Raw genomic sequence first — 13,862 nt, 5'->3', positions numbered from 1 at the left:
GACACAGTTGAGACATAAGGAAAAGGAAATATAGAGTGTCAGCTTTGTATCATTGTTGAATGTCTTGTACTTCTTAGCTGCGCTTAATGGAATTGCATAAAAGAATGTTCTTGTTCGTGGGAAGTGTATATGTGAATTATAGTGTATGTTCAAGGATGTGTGCAGCTAACTCTCATATGTTCAGAAGACAGAGAAATAGATGATGGATGATAGGGAGGGAGGGAGGGAAAGAAATAGCGATGTGACAGCATGTTAAAGTTGGTGGATTGAGCTATCAGGGGAGGGGGGTCAGGGTATGATGGAATTCTGTGTATGGGGCTAGTATTGTTTTTGCAACTGTTCATATAACTTTGAATTTATTTCAAAATAAAAAAAAAAAAGAACTGGAAACAAAAAAAAAAAATGTGTCTGTTACCACTTTTCAATAGGTTCTTCATCTTGCCTACTACACTCACATCTCCTGATGGAAAGCCCTTTGGGTAAATAGAAGATTCAGTCTCTTAGAAAAATAAACATGCTTTCCAAATCTCAAAAAAAAAAAAAAAAAAAAAAAAAACAACTTATTGTTGCCTATGCCTCAGACCATACAAACCAAGGAAAGTGAGGTCCTTTGGCCTTGGTACTGGCCTATGCAGCCACACTTGGGAATCTTAAGCCCATGGGGAATAGGAGTCACCTAGAATATTGTAATGATGTATTTTATACAAAAAATTCCTGTTAAAATTTTCATCACCAATCTGAGGCCTCCTATTCCCACAGAAACCTTATTTTTAACTATGTGGACTCATCTTATGCCTAGACTAATGATTGTTATCATAGTAGAGGACTGTCAAGATTTACAGGGTGACAAAACCTCTGAACTGGGACATAACAGTCAATTCAACTAATGGGGCTGGGAGAGCTAGATATTCATATCCAAAAGAATGAAAGAGAACTGCTATCTCACACCCTACACAAAAATTAACTCAAAATGGATCAAAAACCTCAATACAAGAGATAGTATCATAAAACTCCAAGAAGATAATATAGGAAAACATCTTCAACACCTTGTATTAGGAGGTCACTTCTCAGACTTTACACCCAAAGCACAAGTAACAAAAGGAAAAATAGATAAATGGGAACTCCTCAAACTTAAAACCTTCTGTACCTCAAAGGAATTTGTCAAAAAGGTGAAGAGGCAGCCAACTCAAGGGAAAAACATATCTGAGAGCCATGTATCTGACAAAAGACTGATATCTGACATATATAAAGAAATCCTACAACTCAACAATAGTACAAATAGCCCAATTATAAAATGGGCAAAAGATATGAAAAGACATTTCCCTGAAGAGGAAATACAAATGGCCAAAAAATACAGGGGAAAAAATGTTTATCTTCACTAGCTGTTAGGGAAATGCAAATTAAGACCACAATGAGATACCATCTCACACCAATTAGAATGGCTGCCATTAAACAAACAGGAAACTATAGATGCTGGAAAGGATGTGGAGAAATTGGAAAACTTATTCATTGTTGGTGGGACTGTATAATGGTACAGCCACTCTGGAAGAAAGTCTGGCATTTCCTCAGAAAACTACATATAGAGTTACCCTTTAATTCAACAATTTCAAAGCAGTAACTTTAGATCATATGGCCCCTATCTGCATGGAATGTCTTCATGGGAACTGTGCTGGTTTAAATCTATTATGTCCTCCACAAAACTCATGTTCTTTAACGCAATCTTGTGAAGGCAGACTTATTAGTCTTTTGATTAGGATGGAACCTTTTGATTAAGTGTATCTATGGAGCTGTGACTCACCCAACTGTAGGCGAGAACTTTTGATTAGATCATTTCCATGGAGGTGTGACCCTGCCCATTCTGTGAGGGTCTTAATTAGATCACTGGAGTCCTTTGAAGAGAGGTCACACAGGCAGCAGAGAAGACAAAATGCCCCAAGAGAAGCTGAGAGAGACATTTTGGAGAGAAGCTAAGATACATAATCCAGAGTTTGCCCCCAGGAGAAGCTAAAAGCCAATACAGACCCAGACACTTGGAGATGCAGACAGAGAGATGTTTGGAGATGCTATGCTAAGAGATAAAGCCTAGAGTTTGCCCTGGAGAAGCTAAGGAGTATATCCAAAGGCTTAGAGAGAAACACCCCAGGAGAACCAAGGAAAGAGCTGAGAGAAGCTAAGAGAGACAGAAGCCCAGAGACACTTGGAGGAAGCCATTTTGAAACCAGAACCTGGGAGCAAAAGACCAACAGGTGCCAGCCATGTGCCTTCCCAGCTGTCAGAAGCATTCTGGACACTGCAAAGGTATCCTCTTGTTGATGCCTTAGTTTGGACACTTACGGCCTTAGAACTGTAAATTTGTAACCTAATAAATCCCCTTTATAAAAATCAATCCGCCAGAAGGAAGTAACATCAACCTCGAATGTGCAGGAATCTGGCTGCACCGCTGAGGTGAAGGCACTTCAACGACATCATGTCTCACCTACCCATGAAACTCCTGTGCAGAAAGATCGACAAGCAGAACCTAAAGTTGCAGCAGTGAAACCTAAAGCTACATGGGGTCTCAGATGTGAGCCTATCAGAGGCTCAAAATGAAGATGTGTATGAAGAAACTGTGGAAGCTGGAAAAGTTAAAAAGTCCCTAAAACAGTCTATGAATGTGGGCTTGTCAGAAGCCCAAAATGGAGACATGGCTAATGAAACAGTAAAAAACGTTAAAGTTAAAAAATCCCCAAAGAAGTCTACTGTATTAACCAATGGTGAAGCAGCAACACAGTCACCCAATTCAGAATCAAAAAAGAAAAAGAAAAAGAGGAAAACTGTAGAAAATTCTGGGCCTGATGCAAAAAAAGCAAAAACTGAAGATAAAGCAGAGTCTGAGGAAGAAGGTGCTGGAGCTCCTGAAGAAACAGAAAATAGAGTGAAGAAGCCAGATGATGAAGATGACAATGAAGTGCCCAGCTTGCCCCTGGGACTGACAGGAGATTTTGAGGATAATTCATTCACATCCCTAACTAATCTTGTCAAGGAAAACACTCTGAGGGCAATAAAAGAAATGGGCTTTACGAACAGGACTGAAATTCAACATAAAAGTGTCAGACCACTTCTGGAAGGCAGAGATCTTCTAGCAGCTGTGAAAACAGGCAGTGGCAAAACCCTGGCATTTCTCATCCCTGCTGTTGAATTCATTGTTAAGTTAAAATTCATGCCCAGGAATGGAACAGGAGTCCTTATTCTCTCACCTACTAGGGACCTGGCCATGCAGGGGTGCTTGGGGTGCTAATGACCCACCATGTCCACACATGCGGGTTGATAATGGGCGGCAGTAACAGATATGCTGAAGCACAGAAACTTGCTAATGGGATCAATATCATCGTGGCCACGCTGGTCTGGTCGACTCCTGGACCATATGTAGAATACCCCAGTGTTTATGTATAAAAACCTACAATGTCTTGTTATTGATGAGGCTGATTGTATCTTGGATGTTGGGTTTGAAGAGGAATTAAAGCAAATTATTAAACTTCTATCAGTACGCAGACAGACCATGCTCTTTTCTGTCACACAAACTCAAAAAGTTGAAGACCCGGCAAGAATTTCTCTGAAAAAGGAGCCATTGTATGTTGGTGGTGATGATGATAAAACTAATGCAATGGTGGATGGGCTTGAGCAGGGATATGTTGTTTGTCCCTCTGAAAAGAGATTCCTTCTGCTCTTTACATTCCTTAAGAAGAACCGAAAGAAGAAAATGATGCTATTCTTTTCATCCTGTAAGTCTGTGAAATACCACTACGAGTTGCTGAACTACATCGATTTGCCTGTCTTGGCCATGAAAGCAGAAGCAAAATAAGTGGGCAACCCTACTGGAGATACTAAAGGGAGCCCTACAGACAGAGAAACAAAGAAAGGACAGAGAGACCTGGAGAAAGGTTCAGTACTAAAGAGATTCGGTATGGGTACAATAAAGGATATTAATAGACAGAGGGGAAAAATATGACAAACATAAACCAAAGGATAAGATGGCTGATTCAAGAAATGCCTTCACGGTTATAACGTTGAATGTAAATGGATTAAACTCCCCAATTAAAAGATATAGATTAGCAGAATGGATCAAAAAAAATGAACCATCAATATGTTGCATACAAGAGACTCATCTTAGACACAGGGACACAAAGAAACTGAAAGTGAAAGGATGGAAAAAAATATTTCATGCAAGCTACAGCCAAAAGAAAGCAGGTGTAGCAATATTAATCTCAGATAAAATAGACTTCAAATGCAGGGATGTTTTGAGAGACAAAGAAGGCCACTACATACTAATAAAAGGGGCAATTCAGCAAGAAGAAATAACAATCGTAAATGTCTATGCACCCAACCAAGGTGCCACAAAATACATGAGAGAAACACTGGCAAAACTAAAGGAAGCAATTGATGTTTCCACAATAATTGTGGGAGACTTCAACACATCACTCTCTCCTATAGATAGATCAACCAGACAGAAGACCAATAAGGAAATTGAAAACCTAAACAATCTGATAAATGAATTAGATTTAACAGACATATACAGGACATTACATCCCAAATCACCAGGATACACATACTTTTCTAGTGCTCACGGAACTTTCTCCAGAATAGATCATATGCTGGGACATAAAACAAGCCTCAATAAATTTAAAAAGATTGAAATTATTCAAAGCACATTCTCTGACCACAATGGAATACAATTAGAAGTCAATAACCATCAGAGACTTAGAAAATTCACAAATACCTGGAGGTTAAACAACACACTCCTAAACAAACAGTGGGTTAAAGAAGAAATAGCAAGAGAAATTGCTAAATATATAGAGACGAATGAAAATGAGAACACAACATACCAAAACCTATGGGATGCAGCAAAAGCAGTGCTAAGGGGGAAATTAATAGCACTAAACGCATATATTAAAAAGGAAGAAAGAGCCAAAATCAAAGAACTAATGGATCAACTGAAGAAGCTAGAAAATGAACAGCAAACCAATCCTAAACCAAGTAGAAGAAAAGAAATAACAAGGATTAAAGCAGAAATAAATGACATACAGAACAAAAAAACAATAGAGAGGATAAATATCACCAAAAGTTGGTTCTTTGAGAAGATCAACAAGATTGACAAGCCCCTAGCTAGACTGACAAAATCAAAAAGAGAGAAGACCCATATAAACAAAATAATGAATGAAAAAGGTGACATAACTGCAGATCCTGAAGAAATTAAAAAAATTATAAGAGGATACTATGAACAACTGTATGGCAACAAACTGGATAATGTAGAGGAAATGGACAATTTCCTGGAAACATATGAACAACCTAGACTGACCAGAGAAGAAATAGAAGACCTCAACCAACCCATCACAAGCAAAGAGATCCAATCAGTCATCAAAAAGCTTCCCACAAATAAATGCCCAGGGCCAGATGGCTTCACAGGGGAATTCTACCAAACTTTCCAGAAAGAACTGACACCAATCTTACTCAAACTCTTTCAAAACATTGAAGAAAATGGAACACTACCTAACTCATTTTATGAAGCTAAAATCAATCTAATACCAAAACCAGGCAAAGATGTTACAAAAAAGGAAAACTACCGGCCAATCTCCCTAATGAATATAGATGCAAAAATCCTCAACAAAATACTTGCAAATCGAATCCAAAGACACATTAAAAAAATCATACACCATGACCAAGTGGGGTTTATTCCAGGCATGCAAGGATGGTTCAACATAAGAAAATCAATCAATGTATTACAACACATTAACAAGTCAAAAGGGAAAAATCAATTGATCATCTCAATAGATGCTGAAAAAGCATTTGACAAAATCCAACATCCCTTTTTGATAAAAACACTTCAAAAGGTAGGAATTGAAGGAAACTTCCTCAACATGATAAAGAGCATATATGAAAAACCCACAGCCAGCATAGTACTCAATGGTGAGAGACTGAAAGCCTTCCCTCTAAGATCAGGAACAAGACAAGGATGCCTGCTGTCACCACTGTTATTCAACATTGTGCTGGAAGTGCTAGCCAGGGCAATCCGGCAAGACAAAGAAATAAAAGGCATCCAAATTGGAAAAGAAGAAGTAAAACTGTCATTGTTTGCAGATGATATGATCTTATATCTAGAAAACCCTGAGAAATCGACGATACAGCTACTAGAGCTAATAAACAAATTTAGCAAAGTAGCGGGATACAAGGTTAATGCACATAAGTCAGTAATGTTTCTATATGCTAGAAATGAACAAACCGAAGAAACACTCAAGAAAAAGATACCATTTTCAATAGCAACTAAAAAAATCAAGTACCTAGAAATAAACTTAACCAAAGATGTAAAAGACCTATACAAAGAAAACTACATAACTCTACTAAAAGAAATAGAAGGGGACCTTCAAAGATGGAAAAATATTCCATGTTCATGGATAGGAAGACTAAATGTCATTAAGATGTCAATTCTACCCAAACTCATCTACAGATTCAATGTAATCCCAATCAAAATTCCAACAACCTACTTTGCAGACTTGGAAAAGCTAGTTATCAAATTTATTTGGAAAGGGAAGATGCCTCGAATTGCTAAAGACACTCTAAAAAAGAAAAACGAAGTGGGAGGACTTACACTCCCTGACTTTGAAGCTTATTATAAAGCCACAGTTGCCAAAACAGCATGGTACTGGCACAAAGATAGACATATAGATCAATGGAATCGAATTGAGAATTCGGAGATAGACCCTCAGATCTATGGCCGACTGATCTTTGATAAGGCCCCCAAAGTCACTGAACTGAGTCATAATGGTCTTTTCAACAAATGGGGCTGGGAGAGTTGGATATCCATATCCAAAAGAATGAAAGAGGACCCCTACCTCACCCCCTACACAAAAATTAACTCAAAATGGACCAAAGATCTCAATATAAAAGAAAGTACCATAAAACTCCTAGAAGATAATGTAGGAAAACATCTTCAAGACCTTGTATTAGGCGGCCACTTCCTAGACTTTACACCCAAAGCACAAGCAACAAAAGAGAAAATAGATAAATGGGAACTCCTCAAGCTTAGAAGTTTCTGCACCTCAAAGGAATTTCTCAAAAAGGTAAAGAGGCAGCCAACTCAATGGGAAAAAATTTTTGGAAACCATGTATCTGACAAAAGACTGATATCTTGCATATATAAAGAAACCCTACAACTCAATGACAATAGTACAGTCGGCCCAATTATAAAATGGGCAAAAGATATGAAAAGACAGTTCTCTGAAGAGGAAATACAAATGGCCAAGAAACACATGAAAAAATGTTCAGCTTCACTAGCTATTAGAGAGATGCAAATTAAGACCACAATGAGATACCATCTAACACCGGTTAGAATGGCTGCCATTAAACAAACAGGAAACTACAAATGCTGGAGGGGATGTGGAGAAATTGGGACTCTTATTCACTGTTGGTGGGACTGTATAATGGTTCAGCCACTCTGGAAGTCAGTCTGGCAGTTCCTTAGAAAACTAGATATAGAGTTACCATTCGATCCAGCGATTGCACTTCTCGGTATATACCCGGAAGATCGGAAAGCAGTGACACGAACAGATATCTGCATGCCAATGTTCATAGCAGCATTATTCACAATTGCCAAAAGATGGAAACAACCCAAATGTCCTTCAGCAGATGAGTGGATAAATAAAATGTGGTATATACACACGATGGAATACTACGCGGCAGTAAGAAGGAACGATCTCGTGAAACATATGACAATATGGATGAACCTTGAAGACATAATGCTAAGTGAAATAAGCCAGGCACAAAAAGAGAAATATTATATGCTACCACTAATGTGAACTTTGAAAAATGTAAAACAAATGGCTTATAATGTAGAATGTAGGGGAACTAGCAATAGAGAGCAATTAAGGAAGGGGGAACAATAATCCAAGAAGAACAGATAAGCTATTTAACGTTCTGGGGATGCCCAGGAATGACTATGGTCTGTTAATTTCTGATGGATATAGTAGGAGCAAGTTCACAGAAATGTTGCTATATTAGGTAACTTTCTTGGGGTAAAGTAGGAACATGTTGGAAGTTAAGCAGTTATCTTAGGTTAGTTGTCTTTTTCTTACTCCCTTGTTATGGTCTCTTTGAAATGTTCTTTTATTGTATGTTTGTTTTCTTTTTAACTTTTTTTTCATACAGTTGATTTAAAAAAGAAGGGAAAGTTAAAAAAAAAAAAAAAAACAAGGAAAAAAAAAAAAGATGCAGTGCCCCCTTGAGGAGCCTGTGGAGAATGCAGGGGTATTCGCCTACCCCACCTCCATGGTTGCTAACATGACCACAGACATAGGGGACTGGTGGTTTGATGGGTTGAGCCCTCTACCACAGGTTTTACCCTTGGGAAGACGGTTGCTGCAAAGGAGAGGCTAGGCCTCCCTATGGTTGTGCCTAAGAGCCTCCTCCCGAATGCCTCTTTGTTGCTCAGATGTGGCCCTCTCTCTCTGGCTAAGCTAACTTGAAAGGTGAAATCACTGCCCTCCCCACTACGTGGGACCAGACACCCAGGGGAGTGAATCTCCCTGGCAACGTGGAATATGACTCCCGGGGAGGAATGTAGACCTGGCATCGTGGGACGGAGAACATCTTCTTGACCAAAAGGGGGAGGTGAAAGGAAATGAAATAAGCTTCAGTGGCAGAGAGAATCCAAAAGGAGCCGAGAGGTCACTCTGGTGGGCACTCTTATGCACACTTTAGACAACCCTTTTTAGGTTCTAAAGAATTGGGGTAGCTGGTGGTGGATACCTGAAACTATCAAACTACAACCCAGAACCCATGAATCTCGAAGACAGTTGTATAAAAATGTAGTTTATGAGGGGTGACAAGGGGATTGGGAAAGCCATAAGGACCACACTCCACTTTGTCTAGTTTATGGATGGATGAGTAGAAAAATAGGGGAAGGAAACAAACAGACAAAGGTACCCAGTGTTCTTTTTTACTTCAATTGCTCTTTTTCCCTCTAATTATTATTCTTGTTATTCTTGTGTGTGTGCTAATGAAGGTGTCAGGGATTGATTTGGGTGATGAATGTACAACTATGTAATGGTACTGTGAACAATCGAAAGTACGATTTGTTTTGTATGACTGCGTGGTATATGAATATATCTCAATAAAATGAAGATTAAAAAAAAAAAAAAAGACATAATGCTGAGCAAAATAAGCCAGGCACAAAAAGAGAGATATTGTATGTTACCACTAATGTGAATTCTGTGAAAAATGTACAATGTTTTATACTGTAGAATGTAGGGGACCTAGAGATACCAATTAGTGGAGGGGGAATGATAATCTAATAAGAACAGATAAACTATGGAGGGTAATCTCAATGTTATGGGAATGCTCAGGAATGATTATGGTTTGTAAACTTTCTTGGATATAGTAAGATCATGTTGGAAGCAATAGAGTTATTTTAGGTTTTTTTTTTCTCTTATTCCTTTGTTTTCTTAGGGGTTGTTAATTTTCTTGGGGTGTGGTAGGAACATGTTGGAAGCAAAGTAGTTATTTTAGGTTATTTGTTTTCCTTAATCCATTGCTTTGTTTGAAATGTTGTGGGGTTTTTTTGGTTGTTGTTTGCCTGTTTGTTTTTAATTTTTTGATAAACAAAGTTAAAAAATTGAAAAAAAATCAGTAGAAAAATGGGAGTAAAAACTAAATGACAAATAGGGTGGGATGGGGGGATGGTTTGGGTATTCTCTTTTCACTTTTATTTTTTATTCTTATTCTGATTCTTTCTGATGTAAGGAAAATGTTCAGAAATAGATTGTGGTGATGAACGCATAACGATATGATCATACTGTGAACAGTTGATTGTATACCATGGATGACTGTATGGTTTGTGAATATATTTCAATAAAACTGAATTTGAAAAAAAAAAAAAAAAAAATAAGTGGGCAACCACCTTCTTCCAGTTCTGCAATGCAGATTAAGGGATACTGCTGTGTACAGATTTGGCAGCTCCAGGGCTGGATATTCCTGAAGTCGACTGGATTGTTCAGTATGACCCTCCAGATGACCCTAAGGAATGCATTCATCATGTGGGTAGAACAGCCAGAGGCCTAAATGGAAGAGGACATGCCTTGCTCATTTTGTACTCAGAAGAATTGGGTTTCCTTCATTACTTGAAGCAGCACAAGTTTCCATTAAGTGCATCCTTTTTTTGATCTGAATGTAACAGCAACGATGACAAACAGAAAAAGAGAGGAGGAGGTGGCGGCTTCAGCTACTACAGAAAGCCAAGAAAATTGAGAAGTCCAAAATCTTCAAAAACATTAGCAAGAAATCATCCGACAGAAGATAGTTCTCTCACTGAAGACACACCTTCCTTTCATCCTGAATAACTTTGTCCTGAATGGAGTTTTTTTTCTCTTGTTCTAACAAATCAACTTATTTCCATGATTTGTACTGATCTAATAAGAGTATTAATGAACTTGGGTTGCAGGTACTGAGCACTCTTTACTTCCAGAAAATCTCTTTTTTATTTTTGGGGTAGAAAACAGTTCAACTTTTTTAGTTTCTGTTGTGATGATATAATATTTTAATTTAAAATCTTTTTTTCCCCAAATTTCATGTCACTGTTGTTAATAGAACTTTTTCTGTACCTTTCTTTCCTGGTGCCTAAAAATTTTTATGGCAAAGATGTCTATACTAACTCACTGGAAAAGGCAGGTAAGAGGGTCTACTGGAGAGGTGGTGGTAATGCAGAAGATATTCTTGGTTAATTTTTTTGGTTTTGGTTGTTTCTTTGGACTTTCACACCAGTTCTTGATCCTTCCTTGGAATGTTGCAGTATAAAAAGGCAGAGAGCTTTGGGAAATAACTTGGAAACACTTTAGGTTAAAGGTGGTATCCATTTTTATATACTGGCTGCTGTTTGAATAAAGCACTCCTTGCAGTCTTTTCAATGGGGGAAAAATTGGGCCTTTTGAGCCTCCTTTATACCAATATAGGTATATTTTATTGTTCTATATTTGGTAACTTTGCCAACACCCTTTTTTAAAAAAAATAATTTGAAATTAACAAATTTGTTAATTTCAAGGTGGTTTGGATTTTGGTACTTTTGACTTTGCAGAGTATTTAAACAGTAAGACTGCATATCAATAGACTTGTAGCAAAGCCATCAAATAGTCATTGCTCAGCGAACATTAATGGTAGTGTCTGTGAGAAAGATTACCTCTTTCCAGAATCCATGAAACAAAAATAGATTGGCAGTGAACGCTGAAAATGAAGGAAGGTCAGAGAAAACTAGGAAAGTCAGTGGTTTAGTCAGGTGGAATTTCTGTTGTAAGAGCACTTGATTTCTGGTAAGTTTTATGTCCTGTGGTAGTTCTATTTTGTAGCAATTCAAAACCAAAAGTTGCTAGCTTCATTTTGCTGTTGTACCAGGTTACATTCATAGAGTCCCATGAAGCAAGTACACTGAGAACATCAGGTGTAGGGCACACAGCCTTACACATAGCATTCCAACAGGAAGAGAAGAGAGCAGTGTGCCACATCTGGGCTTGACCATGGGCACTAGGCTGGCCCTGTCTTCCTGGGGATCAGACACGGGCTGCTGGGCTCCCGGCTCCTTGCATTTAATAACTGTCCTTGCAGTGGCTTGTTTTGTTTATTTCAGAAATAATCATGTTTCAAAGAAGATACAAAAGCAAAAGGGCAAATATTTAATCATTGAACAGAACTAAATAACTGTTGATATTTGGGTATTTAACTGTACAGTTTTTTCTAGGCATACTGATACTTACAACTTTTTTTTTTAACCAAAAGTGAAGTTATCCTCTACCCATTACTTTGTAATAACCAACATATTTCAAACATGTATCTTCCCATGTCATTAAATAATTACATCAATTTGGAAAAAAAAAAAAAGTCAATCCATTTCTGGTATTTTGCATAATGGCAGCTTTAACAAACTGGAACCGAGATATGGGGTGCCTACGCTCAGAAGTGTGTGATTTTACTATTAAGCTATACAATGATAGCCTTTTCCATTGGCAAGTCACCTCCAACAGATGTGGAGCACATGCCTCTGGTTACGGACATGTGGGCAATATGGATGGCCCTATTTACCTTACAATTGGACAGGATGCTGTACATGCAGGCAAGCATATGTCCCTGTCACATTATATGATTCTTTACCACACACTACTATCAATTGGGAAATGGTTAAACCTAGATACTGAGTGCTTTTATCCTTTAGCTCTTCTTGTCCCAGGGGGAGCTGCAATGGCTACTGAAAAGCATATAACAGCCTTACCTAACCACAGAGCTCAAGTGCTTACTGAATCTGAATCAGCAATATCATTGTTAAACGAGGAGACCACCCAATTACTAAAGGTATCTTAGAAAATAGAATGGCTTTAGACATTTTAACTGTGGCACAAGGTGGAGCCTGTTAGAATGGCTTTAGACATTTTAACTGTGGCACAAGGTGGAGCCTGTGCCCTTATAAACATATAATGTTGTGAATATATTCCTGATCACTCACATAATATTTCGCAAGCTTTAAATCATATGCAAGAGCACATATACAGTATTGATCAATTATCTACTGACCCCATTTCTACTTGGTTTAATTGGCAGCCTTGGTGGCATTTCTTTATAGGATTATCTGCCCTAAGTGTTGGATTATTACTATTTTGTTGTTTTTATATTGTTGTTGTGGTATATGGATACAATGTCTGTCCTATGGTCAATGCAGCCTGTTACAGGCTGGGTGGAATGTTATGGTCCAATGCCCAGGCCCCCTCCTAAAAGCCTGTAACAACCTGCTTTAGCCAAGGACAAAAGTCAAGATAGTAAATAATTCCCCAGAAGGGGAAGAATGTAATTACGGATGTAAAAAATGGTTGATGGTATCTTAGTCTTAAACACTAACCTTAGTAAACCCCAGATCTTAGGCTCCTTTAATGATTAGACGAGAGACTCGATGTCTTCTTACCATATGGAATGTCTTTCTTCTGAAATTATATATTGCCTTGTACATTTCTGTTCCCTTTGTGGAGAGTGAATTGTCCGGCTGGCCATCACCAGAAAAATTTTTCCTGTCTGTGAGTCCCAGTAAACTCATGTCCACTTCTGTGCCTGGTGTGTTTTCTGGTCTAGCAGCTGCCTCCTCCCATGCTCTGCAGGAGCTTGTTCTGGCCCTGAACACCACCTATATATACACTAAGAACTTAGTTTTTTGTACCTTGCTCTAAAAGGAGTTAGACATCACTACACACATGGGGAAAGTGCTTATCATGAGAGTGAGAATCCAAACTAAATGGGCAAAATACTAGAGACAACAGATCATGCAGGAAATAGAAGAAATGGTTTAGAACTAAGACAAACTGGTATGATCAATCAATGACAGAGGGAACCCTACGCTCATATTTTCATGAGATTACTTCTGGCTGGAGTAAAACGGATCAGTATTTCTGACTGGTGAGTGGCAAGTGTCCAGTATCAATTGATTCCCAGTTTTTAAATGATTGGAAAGCATGTATCAAAAGCTGAGTATATTGTCCCTATTCTTAGGACTTGATGAGCTAAGGGTCAGGTCAGCAATTTCCTTTTCAGTAGGCTACATAAGGAGATAATGATCAGATAATGATCTGATAATGATCCTCTACTTAGCAGATGGATCTCAAGGTCTAGATTTGGGGCAGACAGCTGCAAGCTTGTTTGTGATTGCAGGTCCAGGCTACAGTATGTTCTCTACTCTGGCTCTACTAACAAAGCTGTAACTTTTATCTCTATCCATCTGACTCCTGCTGTAATTCTAATCTGAACTCAAAGGACTGAGGAATAGTTTATTGGCCTCTTTAAACCTGAACACATGATACATTGGCTGT

The 13,862-nt window shown here is 38.3% G+C and overlaps 1 pseudogene; it reads left to right on the top strand.

Annotated features, from left to right (window-relative positions):
• Positions 1-2,467: 2,467 nt before the first annotated feature.
• On the top strand, positions 2,468-10,190 carry LOC119506036 (annotated as a pseudogene).
• Positions 10,191-13,862: the final 3,672 nt, after the last annotated feature.

The sequence above is a fragment of the Choloepus didactylus genome, chromosome 11, assembly GCF_015220235.1.
Source record: "Choloepus didactylus isolate mChoDid1 chromosome 11, mChoDid1.pri, whole genome shotgun sequence".
NCBI lineage: Eukaryota > Metazoa > Chordata > Mammalia > Pilosa > Megalonychidae > Choloepus > Choloepus didactylus.
The sequence above is the reverse complement of the archived record's forward strand: the minus strand, read 5'-3'. Positions and strand labels throughout refer to the sequence as shown.